Here is a 15,082-nt window from a genome sequence, read left to right on the forward strand (position 1 = left end):
GTATCACCCAGTGTGGGAAACACTGCTAGCATTTATAGCAGAACAGGATCCGATCACAAGCTGGTGGCATTTCTAGGCATCTTGTGGATTTTTGGAAGATGTACGTGCATCATGATCTAGAAGCATTGGATCTCAACCTGAAGCCTAATGCTGGAACGACATATGGTGGCTGATATGTGACTGCTGCAACCTGTGCCCCCACTTCTATTCTTCTGCTCTCCTTTGTAACATTTAGTAAGCCAAAATGGTGATGTGATCTTATCTCATTGTATGTTCCCTCCCCCCTTCACTGCCTGCCATTTAGGAGGGCAGGGAAATATGCAATGGAACGTCCTTTGCTTCAATCCCTACCCCACATCGGCTGTCAGACTCTAAGATCAGAAATAAGCTTAGGTTGGTATGCGTGTGTGTGTGTATTATATTGAAAGAACTGTAGAGACCTTTCCGAGGAAGAGACAAATTTAGAAGAAAAAAAATCACTCTAGTCCTAGTAACTGTTTCCTTCTCCTTTTTCACTGCTGGAGAGAAGTTCTCTTTTATGTTACTGTTAACAGAACTTTTTTTTTCCATTTCAAGAATGTGATGAACTTCTCCAGCCACAAGACCAACAACCAGCCCACTCAATCACTAACTCACTACTAGGAAATTACAAAGGACTAAAACCCCAACAAATGAAAAAAGAATCAAATGAGTTGGAAGGAAATGTGCACACTTAATTATGAAGCCAGGAAAAAAAGGTACGGAATATGTATTAGTAACAGAATAAAACAGTTGTTTAATGGCACAAGTTGCCATGATCCTTGGGGTCCCTTCCAGCTCTACAGTTCTAGGATTCTAGGTTGTCTGATCTGCCAGTCCTGAGACTTTAGCCTGGTTCTCACATTATTCTAAGCCATGGTTTGCGGTTAACCATGAGTTGTCTAATGGATGATCAACAAACCACAGCTTACTTCTCCAAATTATGATTTGTTTTCCATCTGTTCTTGCCTTTGTAGCTTGGCAAGCATCTGCAGTGGAGTGGCCAAACAAACCAAGGTTAAGGAAGGCTGCTGTGTTCACACATAATGCCAAGCCATAGTTAAAAACTTAAAACAAACCAAGGTTTGTAAGCCATGGATTTGGTGGCAATAAACAAACCAGAGTTACACTAAGTCATGGTTTAAGAAGCAATTGTTTATTAAACCGTGGCTTAGCACGAACAAACTAGGTGATATTGGGTGATACCTAACTGTGTCTGTCTACCAGTGGAACAGACTTCTACTTGCACAACAGGACTTCCCCTTTCTCCCTTCTGTAGTTCTTAATATCTCAGATCTGCTGCACCTGTGGATATTGCTGCCTGAGGCACTCACATCACCTTGCCACATGGGTAGCTTGGCCCTCTTTGGAGAAATTGAGCTCCAGAGTACAGTACTCCACTGAGGTCACAGTGTTACCCTTCAAAGGAGAGATTTGTTTCATTGTTTTTAGAAGAGTGGATCAGTTGTCACTTTCTGCTACTCCCATTTCCTTGCCCATTGCTTCCTCGAAGCTTCCATTTCTTTTCCAGCTGTGCATGTAACTATTCTTGGCACTCTTCAATCAGAGAGGGAGAGAGGGAGAGATAGATTCCTTTGATCACTCAGATTTGCACAAAACAAATTCTCAAAATTCTTCACCACATTTATGAACAGCAAAGGGGGGTGGTCGTATTATTGTCCTAGAATATTCAAAAACATTCAAGAGGTGACTAAGAAAATTCCCAGAAAAGTTAACAGAACATTATTTTCTGAGAAATTGTGGCCCAGATCTATACTGTCTCTTGCTGTGTTTACTCACAACTCCTACTTCCTCATTCCAGATCTAGCTCCCATTACGTTTTCACTTGTGTGCCTCTTAAATCGGCTATGATTTCTGCTTAATAGTTCTCCATTTTTATAGCTGCTGTGTCAATATGCATCACCTATGTCCTGCTTGTCTACTGATATATCTATAATGAAAATGCACTGGCAAGGGGTGCAGCTCTACAATTCTGTTTATATAATTGATGCAATAATAGCACAGTCGTGACTGTCCACACACCATTCCACCGTATTACTGTACTGGCCCAAATATAAGCTGCACCTGAACATAAGCCGCACCTTTAAAATTGGAGGGGGGGAGGAAAAAAAAGAAAAAATACTTGAATATAAGCCGCTCCCTTCCTCGCTGCTCCTGGCTGCATATTGGGTGGGGGGAGCCACACTGCGTTACTGGCAGCCTTTCCCCTTCCTTGCTCTCTCCTTTCCCGGCCTTGGGGGAGAGGACAGGGAATACACATGGGGCAGGCGCCCCTTTGCCGCACTCCTGCCGCTGTTTGCCCCGCGCTCCTGGCTGCATACTGTAAGTGACTATAAACCGCACTTTAACTTTTCATTGTCGGAATTTGGGGGGAAAGTGAGGCCAATATGTTAGTTATGCTTCTCCAGTGTTACTCCATTATTGCCATCTGGAGGTGTACTCCTGCACTATAGTGCAACCAAAGTGGAGGGAAAACCATACCTGGAACATATGTGGTATGGAAAATTACAAGATTTCAGAAGAAAGCTAAGGGACCTCCAATGAGCAGTAAGTCTGCTCTGAAACATTGACAGATGCAAACAGTATAACAGTCTCAATACCATCATGAGCGCAAATTGTAAAGAATGCTATGGGACGGTTTCCATTCATTTAAGTCAGAGCCAGCTCAATAACTTTTACCACCGTAACTAAATGAGGCCAGGGCATCTCTGTGAAATCTGCAAGTGCATTCTGGGACTCTCTTTGATGTCGCTGAGGACTCTGAGCTGCTCTGTTGATTCATGTAGGGTTCATGTAGCACTGCAGGTGTCCTTTTAAGTGTGCTGCCGCCAAGCCGCTGCTGCCTCTTAAGCATGGATAGTGCCGGCCCTAACATTGGTAGATGTCAATTGTACACAGCGAATCTGTTTGCACATTGATACTATTCCCTGTTTTGCATTTCACTGCTGTACGTTATGCAGTTAACCATATCATCAGTGCTATGCCTTTTGGAATGACATTCATTTTGGTCACTAATCAACAGTGAAAATGAACTGCAACCGCTTTATCTGAATCAGAACTAAATACCAGTACTTTTGGAAAACAGAGAGCATCTCTGAATGCACAGAACAAATATTTGCATTACCTATTTATATTAAAATATGCAGAAATTTCCTCAGCGTCGAGCCAACTTATAAATTTTTATAACTTTTTCAAATTCTTCACATTTTTTAACACACAGCATTATTTCAGCTTTGTGCAGAACTCAATAACAATCTTTCTGGCCTGGAGGGGGGGGAGAGAAGAACACACATTAGAATAAAGAATGCAGAATAAATAAAAAACAAAACAGTACAGATTGTACATCTACACATACAAAGACAACTTTCATGGCGAGGTCTGAGCAATTATAACAATACAATGTACCACATGTTGATTGAAAAGAATTTCTCTAGTTATTGAAGTGTTTCCTGGCCAAGTTTCACAAAACATAAATTAGAAAAGGGGAAAAAAGTATGACATTCTCCTAATCTGACTTCTGTGCAATGCCAGTCATGCACATTTTAAACACAGACGAATAATGCGGCCTTTCTTCTAGGAACTGTTAACAGCTGTAGAAACTATTATGGCCTGCTTAAAAAACATGTCTTAGTAGCCAACACCCTCCAGACACTTAGCAATCCTAAAGCTATTCCTCCCAGCTAAATGAGAAGTGCTATTAGAACAACACAATGTTTGACTGATGATAGTTGCTGCGAAAACAATGAATAAACAACGCAGACCTTTCAAACAACCATTTGAGCCCTCAAACCCACTGCGAGGTTAGGAAATGATCCACCAATTTTAGAAAAACTAAGGAGGCAGAAAGGGGAAAAGAAGAGACCGAACAAGAAAAAGGGGTGAGAGAAAAGAAACAAGGGCTGCAGCAGTCAGCGACATCACAAACTGAGGTCTTCTTCCAGGGATGAGGAAGCTATGGACCTTCAGGTGTTATTGGAGACCAGCATATCTGGCAATGGGATGGGTGATGGTCAGGGATGATGAGATATGACTATTAGTTACCGGCAGTTAGTTAGTTAGTTGGTTAGTTAATTTGTTATTAAATTTCTATGCCACCCTTCATCCAAGGATCACAGTGTGGTTTACAACACATTCTTCATCCTTGCTGTATGCTAAGGAAAATCTAGATTCTTCCACCCACTGAGATTTGCTAGAAGCATGCATCTTTCTGTCATGAATTTCCCTGGTTCCCCCCGCCCAAGCACAGGGTAGGATCAACCAAACTTCAGATAGAACTGCTGTCATCCTACAATTGCTGCAAGCAATTTGGATTCCTGAATTACCAAAATGATTTCAGTTTGTGTTTTTCTTTTGTAAATGATAAATGAGTACTGAGAGTCGCCTATTTAATTCTAGTCAATAATCCTTATATGTTGTGGTTTGGTGTAAAAACAATTCTAAAGCACAGCTAACAGTGTGAGACAGTTTTTAAAAAAATAAAAAATATATATTTAATTAAAATTTGTGAACTGTTGCTAGAAGCTAGCAGCTTCTCCAGATAAGGCTTCTTTCGTATCTGGCCCAGTGATTTAAAGATAGATAGATAGATAGATAGATAGATAGATAGATAGATAGATAGATAGATAGATATTTTGGTCTCTGTACATGTGGCCGCATCCTGCTTCTGGCCTGACCTCAGCTTCTCCTCCATGGTCTGAGTCATGCCCACCAATATTTGAAAGGAAAGTAACCACATTTGTTTTAATATCAATTGAACTGCAGATTCATTGTTTGACACTGGGCAAGTCTGACAAATAAACCCCTTACATTTCCAAAAGAATTTTGAGAACCCTAATCTCACAATACACATTGAGTAAAGACCAGATAGCACATGCAGACAATTGTGAAAGCGTGTGTTTTATTTCAGTCCCTCAACCAACCACAATGCTAGCAGTTCAAGACAAGTGGATTTCCCTGACTGGACTGATAGCTTCAGTTCTCCAAACACCACAGCCCACCATCGCCAGCCCTTGGCATTGCTTATTGCTCAGATATGGTTTTCTTTTGTGGCTATAATCACATTGCTCTCTATTTTGCTTCTTCTGCTAGCTTTTACATATACTACATCTGAGCTGAAGAAAGCTTCTGAACTTCACAACCCACTGTTTGCCTGTTGAGAACAGTCCCCCCACTTCAGTGATTTTTGAGGGGGGGTGAGTTGAAAACAGGCATGAAATGGCCATCCATCATAGCCTTGGTAGTGACAGTGTCCATACGCCATGTTATTGATCAGCAACATTATTTTCCTGTGCCTGCACAGCGGTAGAGCGAGGGCAGGAAGCACCACCCTCTCTCTGACTTGGCTTTGTGATGATGACCCCACATAGTAAATAAGATCTGACTAGTCAGAGGTAGCCAAGATGACGCCATCCTGATATTGTTGAACTCCAGCTTCCATCAGCCCCAGCTAGCATGGCCAGCGGTCAACGATGATGGGAGTTGTAGTCCAACAACATGTTGACTATGCCTAGACTACCTGATGTCACAGAGCCAAATTAGAGTAAGAACAATACTTTTCACCATCATTCTAGCACAGCCAAAGACAGAGTGGGGGGGGGAGCTAAAAAGCCACTTAGATTAAGAAGGGGAAATTCTCTTTGAAACTTTTAAGCCACATCTCCAAAACTCCCCCTTTTGCATCAATTTTTTTTGTTTTAGAACAATTCAGCTCAGTCCTAACCTGCACCCACCCACGCAAAAACAGTGGTCTCAGCTACCACCTTGCAGGGAAATGTGTGTGACCTGTGTTCTTTGCCCAGGGATGGGCACATGGCTTTGCAGCACTATAAGAGACTATCTACATATGGATCATCGAAGAAAAATCAGGAAACAAAACAAACAAACAAACCTGCTCCAAACAGGAGCTGAGCTTGTGGCTGTGCCTTCAAGGCTGCAGTTTCCTACAGCAGAGCATCTCAGAAATACCCTAAATTATCCACAGCTTGTTTGAGCTGCTAAGTTGCATGACGACACACAAAGATTCATCTGCCATCTAACTGCATCTTGTTTGGAGATGGTAATGTGGACTGAAGGTCCAGAAGGGGCCAAGTTTGCAATGCAAGTCATGCAACCCTAGATGCTGTAAGAGTACTCCTACAATAGCAAAGTGCAAACCTATCTGTGTACAGTATATAATAAAGGTACATTCATCAGGGATTCACGATGAAATACATATCCCTGTAGAGCACACACTCGGTTACAAATTTGTGCATTCCTCTGTAATGTGTGCTGTCCCCCCCCCCGTCCCACAATACTTCCATTACACCAGGAAAACTCAGGAGGAAGTTACTCAGGAAGTCACTGATCTGACACAAACATTCAAATGGGTTTCTGAAAATCTCTGTCTCTTAGATTGGCAGAATCTCCTACCTAATCTATTTATTTATTTTCTGTTAAACGTTTAGGTTTTCCATATTATTAGCCGATAATACTAAACTATGGTGTTTGTTTCTGAGTAATGGTAACAACCAAAACGGTTATTTCTGAAGTTGGCATTTGGTTTGTAGTCTATTATGGAGGTCACAACCAAAGAAGTGATTCATAAACCTCAAGGAAACAATTCATCATGTTCCTAGTTATGAAGTGATATCACCGTTTCACATCTCCATAAGAACTGCAAAAGGAAGCCATTGTTTTCAGTCATTCGCTAGCAATTATTTCCAAAAGAAAGTTGCATTTACACAGGATGCCATTACAAGCGAAAAGAGAATTTGTTCACAACAATGGTAATTCATCAAGATCTCTTTGTTCTGGGGTAATAGGAGCTGAGAAGCTACAAACCACTTGTTAAATGTTGAGGTGAAAGAACTACAAACACCCTAGATGTATTGTTAGGGTAGGTCACAGTCATGTCCATATTGCCTGGAAGGTGCTTATAAAATATGTGCCTGTCCAATCAGATTCTCTTCAACTTATATTCAACTTTTTCAGCAGCTACACATTCAGAAGTTTTTTGCAGTATTACCTTTGGATGACTGGACCACTTCAGAATGCCGTTCGTGTGTTGAAACCCTTTCTGCTTCCTTTGACATTCCTGTTAAAACCCTTCCACCCTTGCTTTTGCTTAGAACTTAGAAGCAGATATGCAGATAGCTAAAGATTCTGAAAGCATTGCCCTTGCTCTGACTTGGCTTTGCAATAACACCACGCAGTCAATCAAACTCGACAGCATGATGATGTCACAAAGCCAAGTCAGAGTGAGAAAATTCTGGCACAGCCAAAGAGGTAAAAAAAGGTATGTGTTGCATGATCAGATATTCCCATAAGGGTTTTTGTTGTTACTGTTTTAAAACACCTTCTTGCACATAGTACACTAGCATAATAAAGAGAAGGCTATACTTTTTTTTCTGGCAGACTAGCTTTCCCCAGCACCAAGTTTTTGACATGGGTGATTATCCAATAATGCTCCATTACTACAGGTTACCAAATAAACAGGTACTTTATTTCCTCTTGTTGCTCCCTCTCTTCTTCCCAAACTGTTAAATGCTATGCCCAACTAAAAAGAAAAAAAGAAAACCAGCCCACAGCCTTTCCAGCTCATTGTGAGTCATCAGGTTTTCAATAAAGTCTGGCAGTCAATGATCTTCCATAAACTGGAATTCTAATCATAGTTTGTATGCTCTAGGACTTCCCCAGATCTGAAAACTTTAAGAATATGTTTAATCCAACCAGCATGGGAAATGTACAGATTGCTTGAGACTAGAATCCTGCATTTAAAATGAAAAAAATCAAATTTAAAGGAAGCTAAGGGCAGAACTGCCATTTTATAAAGATGAACACAGAGTTCCGGTTTCTGTATTTCTCTTGCAGCACTAATGCAGGAATTGAGAGGTGATATTTCCAGTAGAAAGGGGGTTCTGGGAATGAGTCTTGGGAGAGTGGGTCTAGGACTAATTAAACATGCTAGTTCTTCCCTGCTCTACCACCACTTTTTTTTTTAAAAAAAACTGCCCACCTACCTGCAAGTCAGCCTCTGGGACTGTGAAAACCAATGTTGGAAAGGATTTCCAGGAATTATTCAATATACAAAGGAAGAATGAAGCACTCCCCCCCAAAAAAATCTTCCAATTTTCTCCTTCAAAGGTTGCCCTACCCTACCCAAGTATTCACATTACCTTGGCAAATGCAGGTTTGGGACCATGCGTTATCCAGGTAGCATATTGTCCTCCTGAAGCTTACTGAAAGCTTGAAGCTTATGGTTGGTTTTAATTATCTTTTGAATGCTTTATATATCTGTTTTATGTTGATTCTTTTGTAAACCACTTATTACAATCAAGCAAAAGATGGATGATAGAGATAGATAGAATAGATAGAATAGATAGATAGATAGATAGATAGATAGATAGATAGACAGACAGAGATAGTTTTGAAAATAATGGAGCCTTTGTGCTACATACAGGTCAAGAAAGAGCGAATATGGTCAAGAAGAATTCAAGTGCAACCTGTGTTCATCTGTAGCACAAATGGCTTGGACATAGAGACTTCAGGATTATAGCAGACCTGCCAAAGAACGGTTTGGTGAGAGGAATGGAAATTAACTGTTTTATGTTGATTTTTTTTTGTAAGTCACTTATTACAATCAAACAAAAGATAGATGATAGCTAGATAGAGCGCGTGTCCCCATTTGAGAGAGCAACACCCAGCAACCTGTATTTTTGCATGTCTTTATGGCTGACATTTAGGATAATCATTATTTTGGTAGAACTACAGCCTGTCTTTTAGCCGTGGTGAAATATACTCGGAGTCAAGTGTGAATTTCATGCTCTTTATTCAGCTCATAGTAGTGAGGAATGCAGTTCCCCCAAAATGTTTGCTTTATATACACTATTTACACAATGGGCCCCACGTGATTGGCAAATTCCAGGATACTCCTGTATGCCAATCGGAGTGCGGATTCACTTCCACCTGGAGCTGGATTGGGTGGCTCCTGCGGACCAATCAGACTGCTGCAATCTCAATCCTATTGTTCTGGGACCAATCAGACTGCTGCAATCTCAACCCTATTGTTCTGGGACCAGTCAGACTGCTGCAATCTCAATCCTATTGTTCTAGGACCAATCAGACTGCTGCATTTTGGATCCTATTCAACTCAGTACATAACACGTGGGCACCACCATGAGCCTTCACACTTGCTCTGGGGGATGTCAGCTTGTCACCACCACACTTGGTGCTTAAGTATATCGCTGTTTGGCAGGCCTTGCAGTTACCAACCATCCCAATGAAAAGCAGGCAGTGATGTGCTCACTTCTGAGCTGATGATGACAGGCTGACAATGTCCAGAACAACTGGCCTTTTCTTTCTGTGGAATTCCTTATTGCTTCCTTGGATATCTTTATTTCTTCAGCCACGCATGAAGATGTGTAGAGTTTATTGGGGCAACAGAACAGGGATGCAGAACTTGTAGTTCTCCAGACACTGAGTTGGGGTTGGGGTGCTAAGGTCCCCCAGGCTTGCAACAGGAACTAATCTTTTTAGCAGAACATTTAACATGTATACAATGAATTTCCAAGCACGGTTGACAAGAAACTCCATGTGCCGAGGCAGTATAGCTCTGAATCATAGATGGTGGGGCAAAAGAGAGTTTTGGTGGTTGCTTCTGGGTTTCCTGGGGGCATCTGGGGGCGCTTCCAGACTATCGCTGTTTTGGGGTGGGATTCAAATATATGCCAGCAAATTCAGGTTGTGCAATTAAAACTTGATTTGGATCTCTTGTGCAACAAACCGAACCTGCCCCACCGTCAGATTTCTGGCAAGGAAAGGGCTGAAAAGTGTGGAATAATATTTGCTTGATGCAACATTGTATGGCCTCCCCCAAAACAAATACAATGAATGCTTAGTCCAGGGGTGTCAAACTCAAATTCATTGGGGGCCGCATCAGCAGTTTGGTCACTCTCAAAGGGCCGATTGTATCTGTAGGACTATGTGTCCACTCTTTATTATCATAAATTATTGTCACTGCATTCAATTATTACTGTTTTTTGTAATAATGTAAGTAATAACTAGCACTGAAAGCAGAAACAGTGTCAGAATAATGGCAAGTAGATATTCAAATGTACAATTATTGTACAATTTATTGAAAAATGATTTTATTGAAAAAAAGCTTGCGAAGAAGAGGCGCCACAATCCGTTTCGCGCAAGGCAGGAATCGGATCCAGTTTCTCCCTTTCCTCCCCCCCTTTTTTTTAAAAAAAAGAAGTGCTCCACGAAAGCTTGCATTTCTTTGAAATAAAAACGAGCATGTCGGGGGAGCAGTGTATAAATAACAACAATAAAAGAAACGAAACCCCGAAAGCTTTGCCTCCGAAACAGGCACGAAGATGAGGCCGCGTTGTGTCAATTGGGGGGAGGAGGGGGAGAGAAGGGGGGAAAAACCCAGGAAGAATAGGAAGAAGCGGCCGTGTCGGCAGAGTCTCCTGCGACATGAGCTGCCCGCCCACCGCTCCTCCCGGCCGCGTCTCAGGGCTTCCTTCCTCTCGCCCGCCGAGAGCAGGCCCAGGCTGGGGCGGACCCCTCGGCGCCACTGCATCCCGCCACGGAGAAGGCCCCCATGCCCCTCACGGGTTGCCGCCGCCTTTCTCTCCACCCACAGGTGACCCTCTCTCCCCCACCGGCGCCGCCATTTTACTCACCAACCGAGCTCGCCGCCTCCTCCTCCGCCAGGCCTTCAACACCAGGCCCCGTCACCTGCTCTGCCCCCCTCCTCCCAGCGCCGCTCTCGCTCCCCCCACACCCCCGCCGCCGGCCTCTCGAAGGCCACGCCTCTCGCGAGAGCTCCGCCAAGCCGCCCTCAGCCAATCGCCTCCGAAAGGTCGCGCGGATCATAGAGACGAAGAAGAAAGGGGGTAGGCACTCGGGGGAAAGAGGAAGGGACGGTCTATAGAGAAGGGGAGTCCTAGAACGGCCTAAAAATCGCTACCGGCTGAAGCTGTTTAAAAAAAAAAGCGAGAATAAAAGGTGAAGGCTGGCGGCCGCTACACGGGCCACATGACGAGGTCTGGCGGGCCGGATTAGGCCCACGGGCCTTGTGTTTGACACCCATGGCTTAGTCAATAGCCTACATTGTCTAATCTTCCCCACCAACTATATGCAAACGAACCAGGATGAATGCGCAATAAAGAGGTTGCCTGGAAATTACCCACCTGACCATTGGTGGAGACTGGAGACTGGACTCAAGAGACTCACCACCAGGAGGACGCTTCTTCTGTTCAGAAGTAAGTCCTATTGGATTCAACGGGGCTTACTACCAGTTAAGTGAGGTTACATTTGCAACTTTAGCTATTACACCAGTAGCTTTCGAGAAGCACACCTATCGGCAAAATTCTTCTCAGCTTTGAGTTATCATGAGACATAATTAAGGGAGAGGGCACACTGAGACATTATTGTAAGGAAGGAACAACACTAAGCATCAGCTTATTTGGCTTCAATTGACTAGCTATCTAGCACACTTTCAAATTAATATCCAGCTTTGCAATAGAAAGGCTTCCCCACCTCCTGTCCACTGCCTTCCAACTGACTTTTAAGAACCCAATAAAGCTAGAGCAGCAAACATTTCCTCCTACTCAGTTTTTAGATTTCCAAAATGTACATGTATTTTTTCATTTAACGCTTTATCCCAAAGGGACTTGGTGTATGGTGAAAGCTTTAGTTACCACCATGTTTTTTTGGCAACCCAAATAAGTATCTGGTCCAACTCCGCCTTCTACCTTGGGAATGGAAAAAAGAAAAGTCTACAGATGTGGGATAATAACTCAGTAAAAATGCAATGCTCTAGCACAGATGCATCTGTTCACTTTTCTTTGTTTCTAACATCTGGCTCGAAGGAAAATTGTCTTTTTTGAAAATTCATATTATTGACTGTTGGCCATGCTCGTGGAGGCTGATGGGAATCCAACTCATATTGTAGAAGAATTTCTGTACACATTAAGTGAATTGTGAAGGATGACTGTGTTTTGGTTCACATCTTCTTTCGGAAAATGTGACTTAGTATCTGAAGAAGTGCATGCACACGAAAGCTAAGTTTGCCTTTAAATTTTCACTCATCTCCACACAGAGAAAGCCCTACTGAGTTCAGTGGGTCTTGCTCCCATGTTACTGTGTATAGGATTGCAGCATTGGTTTTCATATAAATCCTCAAAGCAGTCTTGATATTCCCTGGTTTCCCTCGAAGAGTTACTTATTTTTGATTCTTAATTTGCTAAGTTACATATAATATTTACACAAAAGAAACCACTCTGCTGGTAGTACTCAAAGTGTTTCTAAAAGAACCAGCACTCCATTTCTCAAGCAAGAAAGAAATAACTGTAGGCTTACTCACATTTCTAAATTGATTGATCTGGGACAGTTCTTCCTTTCCTGTCTGAGGTAGACTTTTTGGATATGTTATTTTGTTCCCTCAAGGATAATGCAGAATTTGAAGATGGACAGCCCTCCTTATCTAGGGGTCACTCTTGAGCACTGCCCCACCTCAAAGCTGCCTTAAGGGTGGTGCCCTGTTTGATTGTAACCAGGCAGCATTTCCGTGGCAACGTCTGATGCTCCACAGTGTCATCATTGAGAGTCATCTGATTGGTCAGGTTAGCCTTTATGACTCTAGGCTATGTCATGCAGCTGAAGGTCTGAAATAAGTCCAGTAGTGGTGTCAGTTGAGTTATCAGCCCAGCAATAGCAAAAGAAGATTGTGTTTTGCAGTGGGGAATCAGGCAAAAACCAGATCAAAATCACCTATCCAGAACAATAGAGCCTTCAGCTTCATGCAGAACTTCATCAGGGAGTAAAAAAAAAAGATGACTTTCCCAAGGCAGGGTATTCCACAACCTAGGTACAGGCAACAGAGAAATTCCTGCTACATGATCCTGGCAACTGGTAGGAGGACATGTAGCAGGGCCTCCTCAAATGACCTAAACAATTGCGCAGGGTCACGAGAGGAATAGCTTCTCTTCTTTACAGTGTTCCAATATATGCAATCAGTTGGGCAAGAGACTAGTAGTCCTCACTGAACAACTGCAGGAGTGCCAAGAAGGCATGCATAGGAAATCTCAGTCCCAGGGGCCCAAATGTGGCCCTCTCATCTGTTTCTGGGTATTCTCCCAAGGTCACAACCCCTCTTGAGCCAACACTGCTCACCAGCCCTGAGCTACACCATCGCTGAGTGCTTTTACCTTGAAGGAGTCCTTGAACTCTGCCAATACTTCATGCTCGCTGGGAGGATAGAGAGGGATATGTGAGTGTGAAGGAACTAGCTTACCAGACAAAGGTAAGATTCACATTTATTGCTCTGTCCACTTTTGCCTCTGTTCCCTCCCCCCCCCGCCATGTTTCTGATTACTTTTTGTAAATATTTAAGTGGGTCTATATATTAGGTAAACATGGCAGGTATCTGTTTTGTTTTTAAAGGGTGAAGCATTTACAACTGTTATGTGCTGCTAATTAAGGGCTTATTTTATTCTCACTATAAATTTAAAGCACTTTTATACCACTTTAACTGTCAGTGTCCGTCTCCTACCAGAATCCCTTTTTGGCAGTTTAATTTTGAATGTGTCCAAGAACCTTGAACCTTGCTTGCTCACCCCCCCCCATCAAAATCTCTCTCCTCCCTCCCACCCCCTGGTCAATTATTCCTGTTTTAATTTTAATTCAGGAAAGCTTTTAAATTATTAGAGGTGGACATGATTATCTTACAGGGCTTTGAAACTAAAGGCAAAGACAAAGAGTCCAAGATCTCAGGATCACAATGTTCTCCTGTGATTCTCTGTGTCAGCTCACTTTCCTGCTCAGGTTGCCAGAGCAGTACATATTGCGAATGGTTTCAATATAGCCAACTCATTGTGACTTCAGTTTTAAAATCCTCAATGAATGAAGAGGATAACAAAGTGTGGATTGCATGCTTGTGATATACGGGAAGTACTGTATGTCACAAGTAAGATAATAACATGCATGTGTGGGAGTTTCCAAGTTGACTGAGTTATCTTTGAAGTTATGGTATATCTCCCAGATATACTCTTTTAATTTACAGATATTGCACCAAGGATACATTCATCCCTCACAAAATCTCCACACTATGCAGTCTTCTATGATTAACTGACTCTGTATTTGATTTCCCCCCCTATCTCCCCCTTCTTTGTTACTTATTGACAGAGAGGCCAAACAAACCACAGAAAAATACTCTTGTTTCTAGTCTCAATCTAGTAGTGCCAATGGGAGCTCTTTTTAGAAGTCTGATTTCCACATTTGGAGGGGGGGGTGGGAGCTGGTTTTCATCAGGATAGCTGAGCACAGGAAGCGGGGTTAACCCTTCACTTCCCAGCTGCCATCCCCACAAAAACCATCATCCCCCACAAAACACATGACAATTAGGCTTAGGGAGAAATCCTCTAAACATTATTGTTGTGTAAGGCTGGGGAGGGGAGGCAGCATAGAAAAACTGGCAGCAATAATGACAAAGATAAAGGGTCTGGGAGCCAAACATTATGAATAACAGTTGAGGGAATTGGTTGTTTAGCCTGGTAAAGAGGAGATTGAGTGGAGATAGGATAGCCATCTTCAAATATCATGGAGGGTAGAGCAAGCTTGTTTTCTCCTGCTCTGGAGGGTAGGACCAGAAACAGTGGATTCAAGTTACAAAGGGATTCTGACAGGAAGAACTTTCTGATGGTAAGGGCTGTTTGAGAGTGGAAGGGTCTCTCTCAGGAGGTGCTGGACTCTCCTTCCTTGGAGGTTTTAAAGCAGAAGTTGGATAGTCATCTGTCATGTATGATCTGGTTGAGATTCGTGCATTGCCGGGGGTTGGATTAGATGACCCTCACGATCCCTTCCAACTCTACAATTCTGTGATTCGATGTGTGATCTGTGGACCGCAACGTAGAGGCTCTTCATTAATTCAAAGGTGAATTGAGGGAATGAAAATTAGGGTAACACCTGCACCATTTATAGCACATAGCTTCCCCCCCCCAAAGAATACCTGTAATGGAAACTGTAGTTTGCCCCACAGCTACAATTCTCAGCCCAC

General features: G+C 42.7%; 1 long non-coding RNA gene across 1 annotated transcript; it reads right to left on the bottom strand.

The window, feature by feature from the left end:
• Positions 1–460: 460 nt before the first annotated feature.
• Positions 461–12,523, bottom strand: LOC117046686. The gene is made up of 3 exons (XR_004426607.1): positions 12,392–12,523; positions 3,164–3,303; positions 461–1,007 (listed from the first exon to the last, which is right to left on the bottom strand). It is a non-coding gene; the product is annotated as an uncharacterized LOC117046686 (long non-coding RNA).
• Between the last annotated feature and the right edge of the window lie 2,559 nt (positions 12,524–15,082).

The sequence above is a fragment of the Lacerta agilis genome, chromosome 5, assembly GCF_009819535.1.
Source record: "Lacerta agilis isolate rLacAgi1 chromosome 5, rLacAgi1.pri, whole genome shotgun sequence".
Classification (NCBI taxonomy): domain Eukaryota; kingdom Metazoa; phylum Chordata; class Lepidosauria; order Squamata; family Lacertidae; genus Lacerta; species Lacerta agilis.